Source organism: Ambystoma mexicanum, chromosome 12, assembly GCF_040938575.1.
Source record: "Ambystoma mexicanum isolate Mex_15411 chromosome 12, UKY_AmexF1_1, whole genome shotgun sequence".
NCBI lineage: Eukaryota > Metazoa > Chordata > Amphibia > Caudata > Ambystomatidae > Ambystoma > Ambystoma mexicanum.
This window is the reverse complement of record NC_090936.1, coordinates 616041405-616065732: the sequence shown is the minus strand read 5'-3', so window position 1 is coordinate 616065732 and position 24328 is coordinate 616041405. Positions and strand designations below refer to the sequence as shown.

Below are 24328 nucleotides of genomic sequence, written 5' to 3'. Positions count from 1 at the left end.
CCGTTTCTGCTTTGCTAGGCCGATGCTACATACTTACATCTGTGGATTAGCAAAGGTCCTTCGGTATCGAATCTTCCCCAATCAACCAGCCACCCTATGGGGTGTCCCGCAGGGATCAAATAGGAATTTCTCAAAGGGGGTTCCTGTCGACCGCTCTGTTCACACATGATACCGGTCTCCAGAGGTCACCTCGCAATTCTTTGGGCCACAGCAGAGAAACCTCGACAAAATGAGTGCTCTGGCCAACCATCAGCTCTGCTACCATAATTTAAAATGGTACGGAAAACCTAATTTTAAGCAAAAATGAGAGGTCGGGAAATTCCGCACTCAGTAACGGAAATACTCAAAGTGAAGGGCAAAACACGCTTTATTAACAATTCAAGATAAAGCAGGGAGAGCATACAAGCATTGAATCTTTTGACTTTCAAAGTTTCTCATACAAAACAACAGATTATAAACCAAAATGTCATCATCACTGATGTCATACTGCAATCTTGGTTACAAATACCTATGGGGTACGGGGAATGGTTAGGGGAATTGACCATATATGCATTATATATGGGTTCATCCTTTAATTGGATGTTACATATCTGATGGCTCCTCCTAAAACCACCTCTAAATTGATAATAGTGAGTACATGTCATCTCTAAAACATATAATTGGTTAGTGCAACATATCTTGGGTGGCTTGACATTGAGGGTTCTGATTGGCATTCCACTAAACAACCATGGGCAACTAACTGGTCGTCAACACATGAGCCAAAATTGGAGTAGGTGGAGAGATTTCCGTGAACTGCTTTCCTTGCAATTAAAAAAGATACAGGGCCTCATTACGAGTCCGGCGATAACCGAGGCGGTAAAACTGCTGGTTACCGCAGGACTCGTATTACCATTCCGCCTCCGTGGTTCCCAGAATTACCGGGGCATTACAACCCCGGTGACCCAGGAATTCCGGAGGCGGAATGGTGTAAATCCCCATTCCCATTGAGTCCTGTAGGACTCAATGGGAATGGGGATCATGGAAACACTGGCACCATCTCGTGATGGTGCTGGTGTTTCCTCGTCCAGATGCAGGCGGGCGGTGTTAAACCCGCCAGGTCAGACCTGGCGGGATTGACGCCTCTGCCTGCAGGAGTCGTGATCACCCGGTATGGAAACAACAGTAGCGGCGGGTTTACCACCACCGTTGTTTCCATACCGGGTGAGTTGTAATGAGGCCCACTATCCCTTATTCTGAGGCCATGAGCCAGGATGATTCCTCTGTAGTTGGCCTTGTATGGTGGCTCACTTTGGGAATATGCGTTAGGAGTAAGACAAGTGCTCTATCTGTGTCTGGGGCTATGAATTGACAGTGTTCTTCTAGTTGGGTCACGTGTGATGGGACCACATGTGGATTCATTTTGCCCTGCATGTATGGGGACTTTGGCTAATTTTAATATGAGTGTTGTTACTTTTTCACCCTCTAGGGACTTACTTGATTCATACCTTATGAGGTTGCCTGTGTATAATATTCTGCACATGGCCTTCAAAGAGTGTTTGTTCTTTTAATGAATCTAAGAATATATGGCATGTGCCTTGAGAATTATTAGCTCGTGTTCTCTCTGAGTTAGCCGGACCCTCCCTAATTTCTCAGTAACGTTGCCTGGGTTTGCGTAGCTACTGTCTGGGCCCTGCATGAATCTGCTTTTCAGTGAATTAAGCATTTTGGGTTTCATGAAACCTTGAGGCCTCTCATTTACTTCAATGCATGCTGCTGCTTCCATTTGGGAAAAGATGGCTGCTCAGTACTGTTGGGTTTCTATGATAGTGATCTATATACGTGTGTCGTTCATTTTGCTTTCAATTTATAGATTGTTTATGTTAGTATTTTTCATGTCTAGATGGATGCAAGCAATATTCTTTGAGTATAAATGCATTTTTGACCTAGTGTTCATTCTTCATGGTGAGTGCATATTTGCTTTGTATCTATTAAATGCGCTTGTGTCATTTCTCTGTGAGTTTGCTTATTCTCCGCATTTTTAGTTACATTAGGTCCATTTCCTGCTGTACCTACCTGGGATAGGGCCGGTATGGTAGCCTTAGTGAGTAGCGTTTGTCACCAGTGCAATATTGGGGTGGCGGGAGGTAGTAGCTATGAAAGACATATTCATGTGCCTGTCAACACAACTTAAACCTAGTACATCAGTGAGTGGTGTAATGGGAATTTATGCTGATTTTGCAGTATAATTGTACTCACCCAGACCACGGTAAATGCAGAGCCAATTCTTGTTATTGCAGGGAAAGAGCAGGGTTCATTAAGACAGCGTTTCACTAGGCATGAATGCATTTTCAGTGGAAGTGGATTGTGGTAATGATGTGAGTAAACCAGTCCTGGCTGACCTGCTAGTCCAGTTTTGCCCGTAGATAAGGAAAATGCACCATTTTTATTGTATGCTGATGATAAATATGTCACACTTTATAATGTTTCTTCTGTTAAAAACCATGACATAATTAAATATATAAAAGAAAATGTACAAAATATTAGGCTGTCTATTTACCCACTTTCTTTCCCAATGGCTCGGCTCATGGTTTGGCTTGTAAGGGCAAGCCCGACCTTTGGCCTGGCTCTGGCTTGGCTCTCTTTATACATTTCTCGGCTTTCCCACCTTTACTCCTAGTTCACTCCACTACTTCCCAAAGAGTTTCACCAGAGACTAACACCTCGACCAAGCTCTCCTCCATCATCTGCTCTCTCCTTCCCCCACTGCACAGACTGTAGTATCCAAGCTGACCCCACAACAATAACAGTGTCTCTAGCCTTTAGGATCATTTCTGCCTTATCGTCATCTGGAAAGAGTGGTGCATTCATCTCCCTACCCATAGGCGAGCTGTCAAACTCTACGACCCAAGCACAGAAGGTCTGCCCAAAGGCCGCCCTCGCCCTCACCCCACATCCACCTCATCTTCATCTTCCGTACCAAGGGAGCAAAACGGTTCACTGAGCAGCTGCCTTTCTTCAATGTGTCATCCTATATTCTAACCAGTCCATGCCAAACAACTTAAATCTCATCACAGGTATATAAACATACATCAGCAAAGACACTAATGGATAAAGGGGTGTAAAAGGAAGCAAATAAAGAAGACATGTGGAAAAACTAAGTAAACACAGGGTGAACTGCAAACTAATGTAAGGAAGGGTGAAGTTAAAAAATAGCCTTAAAAAAGAATCTCACACAATAAATAAAGCTAAAGACAGTTTTCAGACTCCTAGTACAGAAAACAATCCCTGACTCTCTTTGAAGCGTCTCTTGTGCTAGATGGAATTACCAATAAAAGATTTCAGACCAAATAACCGGACAGACTCAAAGAATATGGCAAAGTAATACGTTATTTTTATTTTAATAACACGGGGTACACTGACAAACATTGGCTGATGTTTGCACACAGACACAAACTTGATTACAAAGAGGTCTTATACCCCAATATGCGTCATCCATGAGATCATCCTATGTGGCAAACCATAAAACCTACTGGCGGGAGGGATTGGTTAAGGGAACATGTCTATATATTGAAGGTATACGAGTTAGTACTTCATTGGAGGTCTCTTATCTGTAGGACACCCCTTAAATGTCTTCTTAATACATATAACATTGATTATAGCACACAGATTGGCAGTGGATTGATTAATGCAACATTGTATAGCAGGCTGCCCCGTAGACCCACTGATTGGTTGGCATCCCACCCAACCTTGAACTTTCGGCTCGCTAGCAGCACGCAAGAAATTGAAAACCAGGTGTTTGAGTCACATCAGATTACTCTCCACTTTCCCAATCAGGCCCTCATCTCTCATCAGTTTGACCATAAGCCAAAGTTTCCCATCTCTAGTTGACCTTGCTGTTGCTCTCTGTTCTAGGACATTCGAGGGAGTGTGAGCACATCATTTATCTTCAACCGTAGCTTAATGAATCTGCCTTGTTTACATCTTCTGCATCACGTGTGAGGAGACCCCAAATGTGTTTATTTTGACCTCCCATTTACTGCCATTTGATACAATTCAGCTGGGTGTCATTGCTCCCTTGGCCTCTAGGGACTTGCTCACCCCATCAGCACTCTCTCTAGAGATATATCCTGCAATTGCCCTGACATATATCGCCAGAGATGTATCCTGCGATCGATGCAATAACATGTTTCTTTGAAGATAACACACATGCCCAGAGGTGTAGCATTAAATTGAAATTGCATAACAAACATCCCCCAAGGTATGATATGCAAGAGACACAACAAGGCATGAATCTGGAGATGCATCTTGCACGCACCAGGGCATATTGTACATTCTGGTAGTGTGCTACTCAATTAGCATACCATACAACTGCAGCAATGTGTTATGCACGAAACATGATGTAAGGTATTATGAGCCAATACGCATTTCCCGGGATGTGCATGCACCCTGACAAAAACATACACCTCTGAAAATGTACTGTACAAGTGCCAGGCCACAACATACCTCTGCAGAGATGTAGCATATATGCAACATAACATAACGTACATCCCCAGAGATGTGCTTTGCAAGTACCAAGACAAAACATACACCTCTGAAAATGTACAAGTGCCATGCCACAACATACCTCTGCAGAGATGTAGCATATATGCAACATACCATAACGTACATCCCCAGAGATGTGCTTTGCAAGTACCAAGACAAAACATACACCTCTAAAAATGTACTATAGAAGTGCCATGCCACAACATACCTCTCCGGAGATGTAGCTTACACGCATCATGACATAACGCATATTTCTGGATATGTCCCATACACGCGCCATGCCATAACATAAATCCCTGGAGAGGTATCATGGAAAAGTGGCTACTGAAAGTTACAGGTGTGGAACTTTACGGGGTCTATATATCATATGTAAAGCAGTAGTAAGTCGAAGGTTCGCTTACAGCAGTCACCGAACTGCAACTGGAGGGTGTTTACTTTCCAGATCATGTTACACAACCTTTTGGGGAGTGGCTAGAAAGGAGAGAGGCCAGTGCCATACAATGTAGCAACTGATATAGAAGTGCATTTTTGGGTGTAGATAAAGGGATTCCGTTTTTGGATGTGGGAGGGAGCTATCACATTTCAGACCCTTCAGCCCACTGCCACATATTGTCCCCTTGTGCCCTCCAGCATTGAGGGCGGGGGCTCATGTGCCAGGGGCCTGGTGACAGTCACTCGTGGTGACCTTCCATCTAGAGGAGTGACACTGAATAATAAGCAAGGAGACTGATGCTGGCTGATAACGCCGCGCATCTCCCTGCAGTGGCTGTCGACTCACTTCCTTCCTCTATTGCTTCACGCACTCCCTCTTTCTGAGGCCATCAGCCAACTGTCAGGGAGCTGTCACAAAGAAAGACTCACCCCGAGTGCAGGAGCTGGGCAGTGGGGCCGAAGGGGAAGCAGTTTTCTGGTCACTGGGTGATGCACTCCATACCACTCCTTGTACAGGTGGGTGCCTCCAAAGCTGACTGTATATTCCACTCCAATGCACTCCATTATCAGGCCTTAGGGGAGTGTGGGGGGTGGTGGGGAGGGGTGGGGTGGGGGAGTCTGGTAGAAGGGAGACTGAGCAAGGCTTGCTTTTCTTGCCAAAGATATGAGTGCCACTTGTCTGGGTTTGAACTGAAGACTCCATTTTGGGCTACTACTCTGCCAGGCCAAAGGAAACACCTGTCCCAGAGCGACTTGCATTCATGTCAACAGACCCCATGTCCGTTGGGGCCTTGCTTTCTTTTTGGTATTCTGGTCCCTTTAGTGTGATACTTCCCACTATAAATCCAGGACGTGATCTGCCAGAACCCAGAGAAAACCAGGAGAGGATGAGAGTCTGCGAATGAAATGGGACTAAAGATGGAAAAAGGGGTCCTAAGGGAAGGTGATTGTGAGGGAATGAAGGCGGCAAGAGAAAGAGGAGTGGTGGAGGATAAAAAAGGGTGGATGGCTGGGAGAGAGAAAGAGGGTCAGCTTGTCGTAAAGGTAAAGAGGGGGAGCTATTGGATACTGTCTGCAGATCCTTGATGGATGGACACATGAATGGACACAAATTACCACTAAATCCTTAATAACGGTTCAGATATACAGAAATACATAAGTCAGAAACTGGATCCAGTAGAAACCATTTGGAAATGTTCAAGTAGAAAATCTGAGACAGCTAAGGCTGGTTTCGGTGGGGGTGAGATATCTCAAGGGGTTCCATGTCTGCTAGGAGTGGCTGATGCTAGCAAACGTCGCAAATTAATTCTAAAAGTACTATTTCTAATGGTCCCACTGGCGGTATATTGGCTTTGAGACATGTATATATACACATATTGCAGATAGCTATGACAATCTGTCCTGATAAAATACATCAATCCTGGAACTTTTTTTCTAGCAATCCAGAAGATGTACACAACATATATATCTAAGCAACTGGATCCAGCAGAAACAATCTGGAAAGCACCGACTGGAATGTTAACCTGGGCACCCTACTTTCATGTGAAAAACATGAGAGCTCAGGCTTATTTCAACAAGGGAGTGATAGCTGGAGTGGCACTATGTCAGGCTGCTTATTATTCCACACAAACTTGCTTAGTAAACACGAGCATGCAAGACAGTGACAACTGGTCATCTCTCAAAGTGCATTTTCTGAGCCGCACAGCAAATAGCAGCTGTCATGAAATTGACAACAACAGCCGGTTGCCAAACAGAAACTGAATACTACCCCTTTCTAAGCACCATGACACATGGTTATGCGCATTCATGCTTAGTTTTCATTCAACACTGATCCAGAATATCAATAGAATATCAATAGAATGAAGATGTCTTGCTTCTTATTATATTTTTCTGCAGTTCATTAACTTGAAACAAATGCAGTTAGTTTTACAACTGAGTGGGATAAGAGATGTGAAACCCCTGCTGCACAGTTGCCTGCAGTACCTTGAACCTCACCTGCAAAATCTGATGGACATCATCAATAGACCAATAGCAAATGCTGCCCATGTCCTGGTGAGATATGGGCCACGAATTATATCACTGCTAAGTGTGAAGAGGCTGGGAATTGGCCAACGCACTGGAGTATATCTCCTCTCTTCATCCTCCATAACATTCTTTTTTTTTCAAAGGTGGTTCTAAAAAACTACCACATGTACGAAAACAAAAAAATAGTACGTAGGCTCATACTTGAACTGAAAGTGGAAACTATAGCGATGTCTGTGGTGTGGAATGTATTGCTTCTCAGACCTATTAGATGGCCCAGAAAAGTAAAGTGGCCTCACCTCTGCAACTCATTAGTTTGAAAGAAATAAGTTGAATTGCACATATGAGTGGATGAGAGAAGTTAAACGCCTGCTGCAGTTGCGTTCAGTAGCTTGCGCCTTCAAAATTGGAATGACAGCTCCAATGGGCCAGTAGCAGACGCTGTCAATGTCATGTTGGGACATAGGCCACCAAATGCTTGCATGAATAAGCCCAGTGATATTTGGGGCCTCGTGAAAGCATCGGCGTATATCCATCCTCCATAACGTTATTTTTGCTCCAAGGTGGTGCCAGCACACCATCACACGAACCAAAACTAAACATTATCATCTTGCATCAGATTTGAACTAAAGGTGGAAACTGTAGCAGTGGGAGGAAGTGTGGGAATTTGCTCAATGTTTGCTGCTTGCATATGAGGGGAAGGAGTAGGCATGTTGTGTTCCAATCCATATGATAGAAGGATTGTTGCACTAGTATAACAATAAAGTATTTTGATGTTGCCGAATTTTGTACCATGTTTGCATCTTATCTTGTTATGCAATGAGTCCGGTTTTAACTGAAGCACAGTCTGATTTTACACACCTGAAAAGTGAAACAATCGGTATCTGCGTGGTTTCTTTTTACATAAAGAGCACAAAATGAAAACACAATGGGCCTGATTTACAGAATTTTCTTGCGTGGTGCAAAGTGACTTTGTACTGGTGCAAAGTGACTTTGCACTGCCAACAAACCCCGATTTACAGAACAGTGCAAAGTGTAGTTTTGCAGTGCACTGCAAAAATACACTTTGCACTATTCTGTACATGACTTTGCACTGGAAACATACTCGTTGCACTGCGCTAAATGGGTGTAAAGAGTACTTTTTCAGTGCAAAGTGCTCTGTAAATCAGGGTGTTTGCTGGCAGTATAAAGTCACTTTGCTCCAGTACAAAGTCACTTTCCAGCGCCCTAAAATATTCTGCACACCAGGCCCAATCTCTTTGCTCAGTTTTCATGCCGTAGCTCCAAACGTTGTTTAATGTGGTGTCGGCCAAATGTGGAGCAATTCTTTTTACTCCATTCACTATATCACAATTACAAGAGGAAAACGTGGGCAGTAAAAACATGACGAATGTAATGTGGCGTGAAACACACTCTGTTTGCATGCTGTGCAATCTGGCCTCTTCTCTTGTCTGTGTGGGGGCGGGACGAAAGGAAAAAGGGGAAGGAAGGAAAGTCGAGGGTCTACACAGCAGAGACCTTCTATCAGGTCAGCAGCAGTGCTGACACACCTGCGACTGAATTACAGATGTGATCACTTGCATTTCTCTATTTTCATCCAGCTGTCCTGAATTGCACAGTGAATGTGAGATTGCTCAGGGCAGTGGTAAATTATACCAGTACCTCTGAAGTGTGTTTCTTTTAACTTCTAACCAACTGAGTCTATGTGTGGTCATATTGCCTGCACACTTAAAAGCAAAAATCTCAAAATGAGTTGAAAATGTCCACCATTGCAGTTTCCAACGAACACGTGCAATACCGCGGTGTGCTATTTATCAACACCAGTGCTAAATTAACACAGGGGTACCTTTTACCTTTACATTCATAACCCTTTGTCTGTCATCCTCTCCACACCTGATGTATATATACATACTATGGGCAAACAAAGGGTTACTTTACCCCACGCAGTGCAGTTTAGGTAATTGTGGCCATGTGTGTGTTTTGAAGAAGGTGGGGAGGCGGGAATGAGGGAAAAAGAGAAATACCTAATGTGTGTTGAGTGGAAGAAGAGTGGCAGACACAGGTTAGAAATACAGCATGATGTCTTTGTAGTGGAGAAGGCGAGAAGGAGAGAATGTACGATGTTCATTCATCAACAGTGTTTTTTTCAATTTTTTTTGCCGTTTTTTTGTTGTTGAAAAAGCGCATCAAAAAATATAGGGGGTGTGGGTAAGGGTATGTAAGATGTGGAGGGCGTTGCCAATAGCGAAACATTAATAGGGTGGAGGGATTGTGGGGAATCCCCCAAAAATAAAAAAGAACATTTTCAATTAGTTTTTTCAAAGAAAGAAAATATCAAAAAAGCAACGAAAAGACACTGTTGATGAATGAACATTAGAGCCCATGGGATCCAAGATCTGCGTGTGTGTGTTAGAGACAGAGAAGGACAGAGAGATGGGGAAAGACCAAAAGATCTGATGTGTGTATAAACTGGAAGGAGGTTTGGGATGCAGGCACATATGTTTGTTTGATAGGAAGGGAAAGATGTCGACAGAGAGGACAAACACTTCATCAGTCTTTGATGATGAAGCAGCTGTTATCTCCGCCTTACGTCCCACTACGAGGTGACGTACGACGTTCTAAATAAACGTCCCGCCCCCGCTCAGCAGAGGCAATTCCGGGAAAGACAGCAACACGTTTGGTGTCCATGTCATGATTGCTCCCGCCGGAGCTGCGCAACGGGGCCTGACAGCCTGGAGCCCTGTTCTCTTGTGACGCATCGGCTGGGAAGCACAATCTAACAGCAACTAAAGTGCGAAGGAAGACCTGATGTGGCACTTCCTGCCTTATCAGCTCCATATTTTGTTATCCCAGAAAGTGCCGCAGCAGATGAAGTGTCTGCACTCGCGAGTGCCCAAGCACTGTACCGCGGCAAAACACAACAAAACAGGAGAAAACGCCACAATCCAGCAGGGCACATACACAAACTAAATGAAATATCAACTGATCCTAACAGTAGCGTCTGTAAACTTTTTATGAACGAATTAACAAGCCACCTACAACCAGGCAGCGCTGACTGAGGCTGATCCAGATGGAGAAATAAAGTCTGCAACAGAGAGAAAATGGGGAAAAAGTGACTGTGGCAAAGGGAGAGGGAGAAAGGACGTGGGAAATACAATCAAAAAAGGAACAGAGAGAAAAAGAAAGAGCAAATGATGGAAAGCAGAAAAGAAAGGAAAGGGGTGATGGAAGAACAGAAGTTAAGAAGAGGAGCTAGAGTTTGGAATGAAGGAAAGCAGAAATAAAAGGAAAATTGTGACAACAGATACCCAATAAGAGAGATTTTAGCCCTTGGGTTAAAGTAAAAAGGCAAACAGGGTTAATAAATCTAGCGTGAAGTGCTTTCAGTAGCTAACTACAGACAGCAAGGACCAATCAAGCCTATCAAAGGGACGAATGCTTTAGCCTATGTCTACAGTGTGTAAGAATGTCTGCACATTTTGGACTGGGCATAACCAATCATTCTTACTCTCAGACCCTTTTCTTCTCAAACTTTGGGGGACTCCACCACCCAGGTAGGCTTTTGCAGCCATTTTCCCCTCAGATCCAAATTCTGACTTGACCACCAAGCCCTGTGATATTGTGTACTTAGTGATTCAAGCATGCAAACTTTTTAACATACTTGGTGTCAAATATAATGAATTGTGGTCATTCTTATGGTCCCTTAATGCTCTTTGGTTTTATGCAAAGCAGCCAGGAATCCTCATTGGTGGTATCGACCTCTTCCCATTAAGTGCAGGAAGATTCAAGCAGTGCAATAGATATGTGGCAGAATGTCCATCTTGGAATTTAACCTCAGATCAGAAAATTATTTGCATAGTTATTCTACGTTTTGATTAAATGCTTTTGCTCGGTAAATCAAGAGTAATGACATTATTATGACTACAACATATACTGGAAGTGGTCATAAGAAATGAACATTGTAAAATGTTAAGAATATCCAGTTTCCAATATTAGTACAAATACATGATTTCCTTTTTGAATAGCTACTTTTGCTGAAAGCACAACCATTATTTCTCTCAAAAGGGTTTTTCTTTTTGGAAAGGCTTTCCCTTAGAGTAAAACAAATCATCTGCTTCTTTTCCGAACAACGAGGCAGTGTTTATTTGTATTTGTATTTTGTATTTTTTTTATTATTTATATCGCGCACCGAACCCTGAGGTAACCGGGCACTGGAAAAGACTTGTGAGTTACATACATGGACAGTAATAGATACATAGTTAAGGTTGGCAGGACCCATGGTTACAGATAGGTCAGGACTGAAGAAGCCCACAGAGCCTAGGCAGTTCCTCCTCACTTCTTCCCATATGGTCAATGTGCTCGCAGAGTCATGGCGACCTTCCTGCAGGACACGGCGCTGGCAGAGCATGCCTCCAAATACCAGGCCATTTCTCACCATGGGATATGCCTTTGTTGCTGCCGCTGTCATTTTAATGTTAACCATAAAATACATTGCAACCCGTGCAACATGCCTGTGTTTGTCTCACTTGTTGTGCTGCAATCAGCAATGGCTGTGGTGGCTCTTGCCAATGGGCACTTGTCAATGCAACTCTCACCGAAAAGAGAGCGATAGAGATAGAGAGTGAGACAGAGAGAGACAGAGAAAGCAGAGGGAGTGCGAAATTGGCACATATTAGGCCAGGTACAGCCATTTTAACATGACAGGGTATTTGCACACGAGGCAGCTCCTTTCCAGTTAAGGGATGTGCTAGGGATGGTATCATTACACAGACACCTTTCAGGGTGCTCTTAATTATCATGCAAGACATAATCACCACAATGCATACCTGTCCAGTTCATGTCCAGAGACGTCTTTATGGGACGGCAAAGGGGGCACGTGCCTTGGACCTCCACCTTGGGGGGTGCAATAAAGCTGGCTGATCAAAAGAAGTCACCCCCCCAATGTTCACAAAACTTAAATAGCACATCAGGATAATTTATGTCGTGTACCCTTGTCGTGGACGGCTAATGTTGCCCTGGAAATGATATCTGTTTATTATTCTGGACGCAGCAAGAACGAAGAGGGTAAGTGGTATGAAAGGTAGTATCCCATGCTCAGTTTGATCCCACCCCTGTGAGCAAACTGAGCATGGGATACTACCATTTATTTATTTATTTTTTATTTATTTATATGGCGCTGAAAGCCCGCAGGCATCAGAGCGCTTACGAGAAGATAAGACAACAGAGATTTAAGACGGGACACGATGTGTGATGGTCAGTGTTACATTATAATTCAGTAAGGAATGTTTCCAAGATTCATTTAAAAAGTAGTGTTTTCAGTTTTTTCCTGAAGAGGAGGTAGTTGGGTTCGAGTTTCAGTGAAGTGGGAAGTGCATTCCATTTTTCAATACTCAGGGTCGGAAAGGCCTTGCCAAGGCCGTGCTTCTTTTGCGTTTTGGTGGTTTGCAGTTTACCTGTGTTAGAAGATCTAAGCTGTCTGGGTGGCTCGTACCACTTGAATTGTTTTTTGAGGTAGGCCGGAGCTTTGCCATATAAACAGCGATGAACAAGTGATTAAGAGGACCCTGTTCACGTCAAGGGATTCGGGATACCTCCTCAGAACACAGTCCAACAATTCACTGGCATGCAATAGAATGAACCCCCTATATGGCACACCTCCATGGCACCTATCCTGGTAGCCTACATTCAGATCGACTTACCACTCAGTCTTCTCGGTTATGCAACAGTGGGCTTTCATCTGAACAGTTATCTGGGTTAATCCAGAGAAGTCCAATCCTCCCATTTCTTCTCACAATAATGTCCATTGCAGACATGTCCTGAACATGATAACTATATCGCTATGGTCCTCTATTTCGAAAACTCTACCCTGGCTTTAGGAACCGTCTTCCTAGGAATCTTTGTGTAACTTGGAATAGCTGTCTACTTAGCCCAAAACTATTACTTCAACAATGGCCGGCGACTATTCTCTCCTGCCTCTGAACAATGCTCTGGCACACCAGTCAGAATTATTGACTGTACCGGAGACCAACATTTTTGCAAATTGCTAATTTTTACTGACCAAGTAAGTTTTTTCCCCTACACAATATATTGGCACTATGTTGGCCTTCATTCCTCTCCGATACATGCCAGACACAACTTTTAAAGATGCTGTTTCACAGTCAGGTGGCGCCTTTCATTCAACATGGATCTAAGCACCAACACCTTTATGCTCTGGCCACCAACGTACTGTGTCAAGCATGTAGGGGTTCAGGCACCTGTCCGTAGCAGTAACAGCGACCCTTGGGGGGGGGGTCTTACAATTCATACCAGAATCCGACACGTGTCAGACATAGATTATGTTTCTCATCAAGTTATAAGGACAAACTGAAGCAATCGTGTTATGGGACAAGAATGTGCATAAAAGTAATTCGAACATTGTCAGAATAGTTGCGCGTCATACTATGTGCAAGGGTTATTCAGGAAGGTTCAAAAGGTCAGAAGTAAAGGTTCTTCCAGTTCTTGCTAAGGCTGGGTCCTAGTTCTTCCCGGCAGCTTGATGTAACAAAATTAAATGTGGGACTTGTGCAAGTCTTGCTATGTGCTTGGCGCATGGCCAATTTACAAGGCCTTACATCCACTGTTAAAACCAAATGTGCGGCGGCCACGACCTCTTCTTTGTGACTTGTATCTGATGCCTTTTTGGCAGCAGCAAATTAAGTTGCTCCACTCCGGGTTACCCAACTCTGCAGACTTCCCAGCCATGGTTCTCAGAGCAACTGAGGTCCGCTCGCTTAAAATTGAGACAAGCGGAACGGAAGTGGCGCAGTATTTATGATCCTTGTCTGAAGATTCAGTACAAGGCCTGCTCTATGGCCTATCGACTGCTATCTTAGAGACAAAAAGACTCTATTTTACTCAGTGAATAGAAACCTCATTGTGTCAACGTAAGGTTCTTTTTTCAGCCGTCAAGTCTTTATCGTCTTCAGTAAATTTTACACCTAAGTTTAAGCCAACCCAAGAGCTGTGTTATTCTTAATCCCTGTTTTTTATCAGAAAGATCGAGACTATTTGTGCCAATATTTCAGCTAGCTCCGTACAAGCTACTACTACCTCTTATCTTGGCAGGATCCTCTCTGACTCTTCTGTTTGTCCTACACACCCGAGTTGGTCCTCTTTCCCTCTTTTTTCTGAGGAGTCAATATTTAAGGACATCCAGCAGATTCAATCTGATGTAGTACCATTAAGAGTCCTGAAGGGGATCTCTTCTGATCTTCTAGGGGTGATTACTGATGCTGTAAATGCTTCTTGTCAATCAGGGTTTATTCCCTCTGAGTTAAAGGCTGCTACAGTAATCCCCCTTTTGAGGAAACTCTCCCTGGACCTCTCTTTACTATCTAGTTTTCGCCCTATCTTTCTCCTAGCTGCTCTTATGAAACTCTTGAAATCACTAGTCTCTCCTCTTTTGTCCTCCTTTCTTGAGTTATCGGATTGTCTTGACCCAGCCCAGTCAGGTTACCGGCCTGGCAGAGGCACTGAGAGAGACTGCACTGGCTCCCGGTTGACCAGCGCATTGAATTTAAATCACTATGTATTGTTCATCAGACTCTGCATGACTTGGGGGTGGAATTCCTACACACTAAATTTGTATGTTACCTTCCTAACCGCCCATTGCGGTCAATATAAACTGGCTTGCTCTGTGTGCCACCTTATTGTCGTGCCCGGATTGGGGGTCGTGCCTTTTCTATCACAGCGGCTCAGTTATGGAACAAGCTACCCCTGGCTATGAAAAGAATATCCAACCATTTGTCTTTTAGGAACGCACTAAAGACACACCTTTTTTAATTTCCGTCTTTGATAGGCGATGGTTGTTACTATGCTGGGCTTATCTCTCGCACTCTAGCGCCATGATGCCTCCGGACGACCGTGCGCTACACAAGACCTCTTAACATTACATAACATGGTGTCACAAACAAAACAAAGAAATTCCAGGAAAATTGATGAGTATGCAAAATGAGACTAACGAGTCTCATATTGCGCTGGAGTCTGGTAGTTGATTCTGCAGTTGATGTTATGCTAGAGCTGACCTTCAGCTAAGTCCAAGTTTCACTGGAAGAAAGGCAGCCACTGTAATGTCCTCTCTAGGCCTCTCAACACATCCCTCATCTGAGGTCCTGGTTGTTATGTTCTTTTATGTGGATTTATAAAGCGCACGCACACCTGAAGGCATCATGGTGCTAAGAAAACAAGTGAGACACAGTCGTGAGCAGTACGATCAAAGTTACTGAAATAGAATGGTTTTTAAATGGCAACAAAAAGTCAAATGGTCTGACATTCTACAAAGTTCCAAAGGAAGCCTATTCTATAAAAGAGCAGCTGCGACAGAGAAAGCTCTGCTGCCTAACCTAGCTTGGTGGATTCTTGGCACTGAAACCTGGAAATCTGCAGAAGAGCGGAGTGGCCGTGCCAGCAGAATTCTTGCCACAAATACTTAGCCCCTTAGCCTTTGAAGGCACGATGGATTAGGCGCAGTGCCTTAAACTCAACTTGTCGGTCCATCAGGAGCCAATGAGGGCTGCGCCTACCTGACGAGACATGATTGTGATAGGAAAGGCCAAGAACTGCCCGAACTGCAATGTTTTGTAATATTTCCAGCCGATCCAAGAGATAGACTGGTTGAGCCAAGTAGAGGGCATTGCAGTAATCCAGAGCACTCAGAATCAGAGAGGCCACCACAGGAGCCCATAAAGCAGCAGAAAGCAACCAGAGTATTTTATACAAATGACCTATTTGGCAAACTGCACTGACCTGTGCCTCCACAGACAGTGAAGCCAGTATTTTAACACCTAAATTATTTGCCATTGGAACAGGTTGAGGGAAGTGGCCTAGGGACGGGGCCAATAGTTAGGAGTCCTCGAGTGGATTACTGAAGACGATCTGACATATAGCACCTCTGTGTTCTTGCAGTTCAATTTAGGCCTGTCCAATCCCCCACCACTTTTAGACAAGTCCTAAGATTGGCATCCCCAGAGGGATTATCTGAACTAAGAGGGACTATGATCTGAGTGTCGTCAGCATACATATGGCAACACAGACCATAGGACTGGATGAGATGCGAAATGGACTGAACATATATGTTGAAAAGAATAGTGGAGGGTGCAGACCCCTGAGGAACACTGCATGGCAGTACCTGGGGAGATGACATAAATGGCTGCAATGACAGATTTTGAGAACGGTCAGCCAAAAAGGACCTGAACCAGTCTGGCATGATTGCGGAGATGCAAGCCATCGACAAACTATGAAGCAAGGTAGTATGGTCTATGGTGTCAAAAGCGGCCAAAAAATCCAGTAGTATAAGGACACCCCCAGCCCTGATCAACTAACCTTACCAAATCATCCATAACTGATACCAAAACTGATTCAGTGCCTCAGCCAGGCCTAATGCCTGACTGGGATGGATGGAAAAAGGAGGAGCTTTCCAAGAAAGAGCTAAGCATAGGAGTAACTATGGACGCCAACAGTTTCATGGTATTAGAAAGTAAGGAAATAGGGCGATAATTGGAAGGAAGCAAGGGATCAAGCGAGACATTTTTAAGAAGTGGAATCACCATGGAATGCTTAAGTGAGGCCGGAATTGAGCCTGAGGAAAAGGAATTGTTAACAACCATCGCAACTAAAGGTGCAATGCTTGGTATTATTTGCTTTAAGATACTAAGAGGAATGAGGTCCAAAGGCGAAGTGGATTTAAGCTTCCCTGTAGCTTTGATTATAACATCTGGATCCACCACCGAAAAGGTGGACCAGGATAAAGAGTTAGCCAATGCTGCTATTAAGGCGGGGCTGTCTGCATGTAGATTAGGCACCGCTTTTGATATGATTTGACGAATGCGATTGATTTTAGCACTACAAAAATAAGATAGTTCATCACACAAACTCTGAGTGGGAGGGGCGCTACTAGGTGGGGTAGGTACAGCTGATAGGGACCTGACATTTCTAAAGAGTTCTTTAGGTTATTTAAAGGCATTGGTGATTTGTCCAGAAAAATACAATTGCTTAGCTTCAGTGATGGCCATATGATAGGTATTAGTCACCTTGCGGAGATTAAGTCTGGCAGTAGCAGAATAGTCAGACTGACACTTTCTCTCAGCTTGCCTGCGCAGAAGGTAGAGCTTTGCCAAATCGGGGGAAAACCATGGCTCAGAGGGACGTGTCCGAATGTTTAAAAGCTTCAGTGGGGCTAAAGAATCAGCTGTGGTATTTAAAGCGGATACCAGCTGGGATACATTGGTATTTTCCCTATCACAGAGTGCAATCATTTTGGCTGAGATAGCAGAAGGGCTAACCAGGCTCCATCTGGGCTTCAGCGATATAATTTGAGATGTCAATACAGAAGGACCTGAGAAATGTACAGTAAATGGTACCACAAAGTGATCTGTCCACAAAACCTTATAAGGCAAGGAAAAAGTGATCAGCACTGGGGCTGAAAACACCAACTACAGCCTATTACCCTCTATATGAGTGGTGCCTAGAATATATTGCAAACAATCTAGATCATTCATGGACTGTAGAAAGCTGGCAATCATGACCTGTGTGGATTGTAAAGATGGCAAATAAAAATCCCCTAAAATGACCAAATCAGGATACTGTTGCCTAAGATCAGCCACAAGATCTAAAAAAGTGGAGCAAAAAGTTCCATCCTGTGTAGGTGGATGGTAAACCAACAGCACATAAACTGTTTGAGTATGAGACAGAGTAACACGTAGAAATAAGGCCTCCAATTGGATGTTGTGTTGCCATGTTAGTAAGGCACAAGGTATGGCCATTCGGAAGATAACAGCTAAACCTTCGCCCGAATAAACAGAGTCCCTGTCAACATGTAAAATGCCATAGTCGCACGGCATGGCTTGAATGAGAATAGGACCTGTTGTATCACTAAGCCAGGACTCTGTTATAAAACAGAGATCCAGAGTAGTCTCACTAAGTAGCTCAGTATCAGGAGCGTGTGCAGGGATTGTTTGTGCATTAAGTAGTAAGCAATGGAATTTGCTAGAAACTCAAGTAGCTGGCACCAAATTTGGAGAGCTGGCAACGGAAGGCATAGCATGTGGCAATATCGTGCTGCTATTGGCAAGATGAAGTAAGGCAAACCTAGAATACTCACTTCTCAGTGACAAATGATCATTTCGTATGGCCCCCCTAGTCCTCCCCGCAGCCCAGATAGGCTCAGATGGACTTCCGATAGCGCACCTTTGGCGCACTGCCGGTGTGCTCACTGCACCGACACCTGCTGCGCGGGCAATCGCTCCGGCGCATAAAACCAGAGGGAAGAACCAGGAAGTGACGCGGGAGATTACGTGAACTATAGTAAGGAAAGAAAGACAAACGCCTTTCCTTCAAAAACAGATGCGCTCATATATTAAGCTCACAACATTAAAAAGCACTCCACAACTAAGATGCAATTCAATTTATAAAACTTCTTTATTCTACGTCACATCAAGGACTGCTGTTTTCCCCTTGCATTCCCTTTCCTCCCCCAACGTCACGTCCGCTCATGACACGCGATCAGGGGACCCTGTTTTAAAGGGACCGGTCCCTGTGACAACACCCCAGACAAATGTCCTTACAAGGGTCAAACGTCAACTAATAACTGTGGTTTAACATTCTTCAACTAATCTCAGGGGTCTCTTGATGACCTTCTGGGGTCGCCCTCGTAGCTCTTGAGTTGAGCCACTGTCAGTATCATCATTGGGATTCAACTGACGTCGAACCTGGAGTTTGAGGGGGACCCACTCTTCATTGCGTGTGTCATAACATTCAGGGTCTGGGTCAACAGGTTGAGGTCTCTCCTCTTCTCCCCTTGTGGCATGCTTGAACGAGGAGCTATTCCTGGTGACCTCCCTTGTATCACTAGCCGCTGTTATCATTGTTCCTTTGATGGCAATTACTTGCAGGGGCTCAGGTGCAAACTGTGAGTCTGTTTTCTTTTTCATGTAGTGTTGAACCCAAACCTCATCCACTCCATAAGTAACTCCTTTATCTGCGCTCTCCTTCTTTCTCAGTCTCAGCTCTGGTCTTTTCCTTACATTCGGAATCCCTTTGTATGACCTCTCGATCCGGTTCAGGCTGGATTGCTGGGTTGTTAACAATTCTGGTCCGAACTTGATATTTCATCATGAGCTCAGTTGGGGTTTTGTTGGTGGCTTCATGGGGTGTGTTGCGATAATCTCTCAGCATACGACACAGCGCCTGGTGAGGATTTAGTCCATCAATGCATGCTTTTTGCATTGTCTTTTTGATAGAGGCCATAAACCTTTCTGCCATCCCGTTGGCTTCTGGCCAGCGTGGTGTGATCTTTTGATGAATAAACCCCATGTGCCTTGCAAATATTCTGAATTCATGACCACTGAAAGGCGGCCCATTGTCAGACTTTATTGTTTTTAGGGTCCACCTTTCACTGATGACTTCATCAAAGGTGGCGGCTACATGGACAAATGCTGTGGACTTCACCTTCTTTTCGATGGGGAATCTGGAATGTTCATCGATGAAGAGAAACAGGTATTCACCCGTTTCAAGTGGCCCATAGAAGTCCACCGCAACTCGCTCCCAGGGGTGATCCGGGAATTTGGTCACTTTGAGCGGCACTGGAGATTCTGCTCTGGTGGTGCACTGACAGGCTATGCAGTTCTTTACCCACCGGTTGACCATATTGTCCAAGAACGGGAACCAGACATGACATCTGAGCTGCCTTTTGGTGTTATCAGCACCTCTATGGCCTTCATGGGCGGTCTTGATGATCTCTGACCTAAGAGTCGCTGGAATAACTAATCGGCATCCCCTTAGCAAGATTGACTTGTCCTGGACTGCCAGTTCAGTGTGCACCTTGGCTAACCTTTCAAGTTCATCTCTACAGGCCCCAGGGTGCTTGAGAACTGCACGGCGAAAGTCCTTCTATTTGTTGTTCTCCGTCAGGCTTATTGCCAAGGCCATTGAGGGGTCTACTGCTGAAGCAGAGGCAATGGACTCAATTGAGATGGCTGGGGGCAGTGCGTTGGCTGTTACATAGCTGATGTATTCGGTGTCACCGGGCCTGGGTTGGACAGGTATTCAGCCGGGTTATACTCGCCTCCTGGTCGATGGATGATCTCGAAATCATACTCATGTAACCAGATGCCCCGTCGCTTGATTCTCGGGGGCATTTTAATTCTTGGAGTCCCAAAGAGGGACAGCAGAGCCTGATGGTCTGTGATGAGGGTGAACCGTTTCCCAATTACGTAATTGTGGAAGTGCTCACAGGCCCAGACAACTGCTAGACTTTCCTTCTCTGCCTGGGAGTATGTGGATTCTGGGGGAGCCAGTGCTCTGCTAGCATACGCCACTATGTGTCTCGGGTTGGTATCAGGGCCACTGGTTGGTGCTAGGATAGCCCCTAGGCCCACAGGACTGGCATCGACAAACAAATTCAGTGTGCCATTCTGGATCAAAGTAGGCCAGCTTCCGGGCCTCCACCAAAGCATGTTTTATCGTGTCGAAGGATCCTTGACACTCGTCGGACCAGATGAAAGGAACTTCCTTTTGCAACAGGTGTCGTAGAGGTTCTGTAATGGTGGCAAAGTAGGGCACGTATCGGGGGCAGTAACCAGCCATCCCCAGGAATGACCTTACATCAGCGACTTGGATGGGTTTTTCCAGGTTGAAAATGGTGGAAACTTTGTCCGGATCACTGGTCATACCTTCAGCGGAGAAAATATGCCCAAAGAATTTGACCTTGGCCTTGCTGAAATGCCTAATGAAAAATGTCAGTCGCTGATGAAATTCCAAAGTTCAATCATTTATAGCAAAATAGCCCATCATGAGATGCAAACGTGGTGGTCACTCGAGAGTCGGGATGAAGTACCATTTGGTGGTAACCTTAGTTCAGGTCTAGTTTCGAGAAAAGTACAGCTTTGTTGAGCTGAACAATCATGTCCTCAATTTTTGGTCCAGGATGACGTTCCCCGCTGAATGGCTGTGTTGGCCACCCTCATATCTACACATAGTCGTAAGCGACCTCCTTCCTTTGGAACAATCACAAGTGGAGAGCCCCATGGTGTCGGGCCAGTGGCCGGTTCAATGATGTCATCCCGTAGGAGCTGATTTAGTTAATTTGACACTGCTGCTTGGAGGTGAAATCTGACTCTGCGCGGATGTTGCGGGCTGAGCGGACTGCTGGGTCGATATGTAGCTTGACTGGGGGACCTTTCATCCTGCCCAGGCCTTGACACAGATTTGGGAATTCCCTCAGGATGTCATCTCTTGTGACAGGTGGACTCATGGGTGGTTTGTGATCCATGTTGTAGAAGTGTACATGTGTCTCACGCCTGGGCGCCGTTGAGCGGATGGTGTCTCCTTCCTGCACATGGATGTTGATGAGGCCTAGGCATGAGGACGTCTTATAGCTTAGCAGGCATCGCCCCTTGGTCGGGCTCCATATTACGTGGATTATGGTTGTAGTCGACCTGTCGCCGTGGATGAGTCGCCTCTTGAATGATCCCACGCTGTGTACGGGTGTGTCGGCAGCCCATTGAAATTTTCTGGAGGGCGTCTGCTCTAGCGAGGGCTTTTCTTGGATTTGGTGAAACTCCTTTTCCCCCCATAATGTTCACTGTGGCTCCTGAGTCAATGAGGAAACAGAATTGCCTATCACAGATGTCTACTGGTATTCGTGGTGCTTCCCTTGCCTTGACATCATCCATTCATAGGTTCAGATCTTGTGGTTCGTATTCCTGGGGTTCATCTTCCGGATAGAAATCTTTAGCAACTCTCACATACCTTCTTGGTCCTTGTTGGTATGGGCGTACCTGATGTGATTGGTTTTGAGGTGCCCTTTGAAGTGATCTGTACTGCAGTGACGAAGGTGTTTGTGGTGTGGGAAAAGGTCTGTCTTCTCTCCAGACAGCTTGGAAATGTTCTTTCTTGCCGCAATTTCCGCACTTTTGGGTGAGTGCAGGGCAGGACCCAGCATGGGGAACGTCATGCCGCACCTGTAACATTGTTGTTGCATCCTCGGGGCCAATGCATAATTTGGTATGCTGGTCCTTTCACCACCTCTTGCAGCATTTGTGTGGAGCGCTGCTATCACGTCCTCTCTTTCTTGCTTGAACGTCGTAGTGGTAGTCATTTGCGTGGCCTGCTTGTCCACCCTTTCGAGGATACCGGCCAATTCACTGACTTCTTTGATGGTGAGGGATTTTTTGAGAAGCTGCTTCTTCAGCGTGGGCGAGAGACACCCTTCTATTACTCATATGCAAATGGCCTCCTCTATGGAAAAGGCGTGAAATTGGCAGTGTGCCCCTTTAATTTGTAGCCTGGTGATGAATTTGTCCACAGTTTCGTCTATGCGTTGGGTACATTGATTAAACATGTACCTTTCATAATCCCTGTTGGGTTCTATGACCAGTCTATTGTTAAGGGTTGTGATTAATGCCGCAAAATCAGGATGTTCAGCCGCTGGGATGGTTTTGATTAGTGTTTTTATCTCAGTGCCAGCAATATTGATGAAGATGCTGCGTAGGCGTGGGGACGTCTTTTCACCTGCAGCTGCTATGAAGTTGTTGAAATCCTCGAGCCATTCCACCCATCAGGGGCCTTTATCTGCCTGAGGGGTCATGGAAAAAGGTGGGGGCATGCGCAAAGCAGTAGCCGTTGACCTTGTTGACAGTGCTGAGGTAGGCGGGGCCTGCCCAGCACGATCAGGGGACGTGCTCATGGTTGATGGTTCTGGGGTTGTACTGGGACGTTATTAGATTGGGTGTCCCTTCACTGTAGCGGGGGCCACTCCACAATATTTAGCTTCCTCACCTCTTGTCTCGGTGTCCCTTTCACTTTTCACTTGACGACACATGGTTGGTGTGCTCAATGGTGGTAGAGCACACGTGTAAGCTGCTGTCTGCCTCGTGTGCTGGATGTGGCCTTTCAGGCCCAGGCCCAGTGGGGAATGGGCAGCATCTACTTGGAATGGTGCTGGCAACAGTTCTGGCAGCTCCTACTGCCTTCAGCAAGGGCGTGGGTGCACCGTTTGCAGGGCAGTCCCCTCTACTGGCTTTGTACTGGGTGTAGCATACACGTGGCCTTCTCCTTGTTTCCAGGCCCGTGTGTAGCGTATGGAGGAGCAAACCTGGTGCAGGGAGGGTTGCGTTGCTGATCGCGCTCCTCGGGGAGTTGATGTCAGAGAAGGAGAAGGAGGAGGAAAAACAGTCTTGTGTTCCAGGCGGCTGTGCAGGCCAGCGGGATTGATGTTGTTGCGGGAGAGCCACGGCCGCACGGTACAGCGCGGGATGAGGAACACGCAGCAGGATCACTGCCGTCTGAAGGAGGAGGAGGACGCTGGTGCATCGGATTCGCCTCGTCGCCACTGTTGGACTGGGAGGTCTTGTAAATAAATGGAGACGCACCAGCTCGTTATAAACACAACTTCTTTATTCTACGTTACATCAAGGACTGCCATTTTCCCCGGCATTCTTTTTCCTCCACCAACGTCACGTCCGCTCATGACGCGCGATCAGAGCCCCTGTTTTAAAGGTACAGGTCCCTGTGACAATGAGCTGACCAGAATGGTCAATCTGGTTCTATAGTGCTCCAACCCTATCCCTCTCTCCTCCTCAATGTCCCACCAGTTATCGTTACCTTTATCCTCGTGCTTCCTCTGCGCTACCTTAATGCTGTGCCACAGGCCTGCTCATCCACCTGTTAAAGCTTCCCCTTCCATCTTCTATCACTCTACTATTTCTCCTGCTTTTCTTTTCTCTCCCAACTCTTCCTTTCCTTCAAGTCTCTTCAACTCTTGGTAACACTCTGCTTAACCCTTTCCCTCGAGTCACCCTCCTCTTTAATCGTCTCCTTATGGTTCACATCTTCTCTTTAGGCACCTCCTACATAGGTTATTTTGTATTGAGGGCTGAATTCTTCATGAAGATTGCTGGTCTGAACTTTAAGAGACGTAAGGGGGCTCTAATTTATTCATATAAATAAGACGATATTTGAGGGCAGCACGGGCCTTTCTTTCCTTGGCCATCGCGGTTTCTGAAGTTTCCCGTCCAACTGGATTAGGGTGTAGACCTTTCTGTTCTGTGGTTCGTATATTAACTGACTGAAGGATATGGTTAACACCAGAAATCACCTTTGATGGTTTGGGAATTTCAACTGTGGCTTTACATACCCTTCTTTTAATCTCTATTTCTTTTTGGATATTATTTGCTTCGATCATGTATTGTTCTTTGTACATGTTATGTTTTTTAGCTATGTTGGTAACTCAGACGAGAGAGAGGAAGCTGAAATGGAAGGTTTGCATCATGTAGCTGATGAAATTCTCTTGACAAAATTGTTTACACCATCACAACTG

General features: G+C 45.2%; 1 protein-coding gene across 1 annotated transcript in view; it reads left to right on the top strand.

Annotated features, from left to right (window-relative positions):
- The first annotated feature begins 5377 nt into the window (after positions 1 to 5377).
- Positions 5378 to 24328, top strand: part of LOC138513906 (fMet-Leu-Phe receptor-like) — a 101437-nt gene continuing 82486 nt past the window's right edge. The window contains exon 1 of the mRNA XM_069629047.1: positions 5378 to 5469. The gene's annotated coding sequence lies outside the window, so the exon portion shown is untranslated. The remainder of the gene's footprint in view (positions 5470 to 24328) is intronic.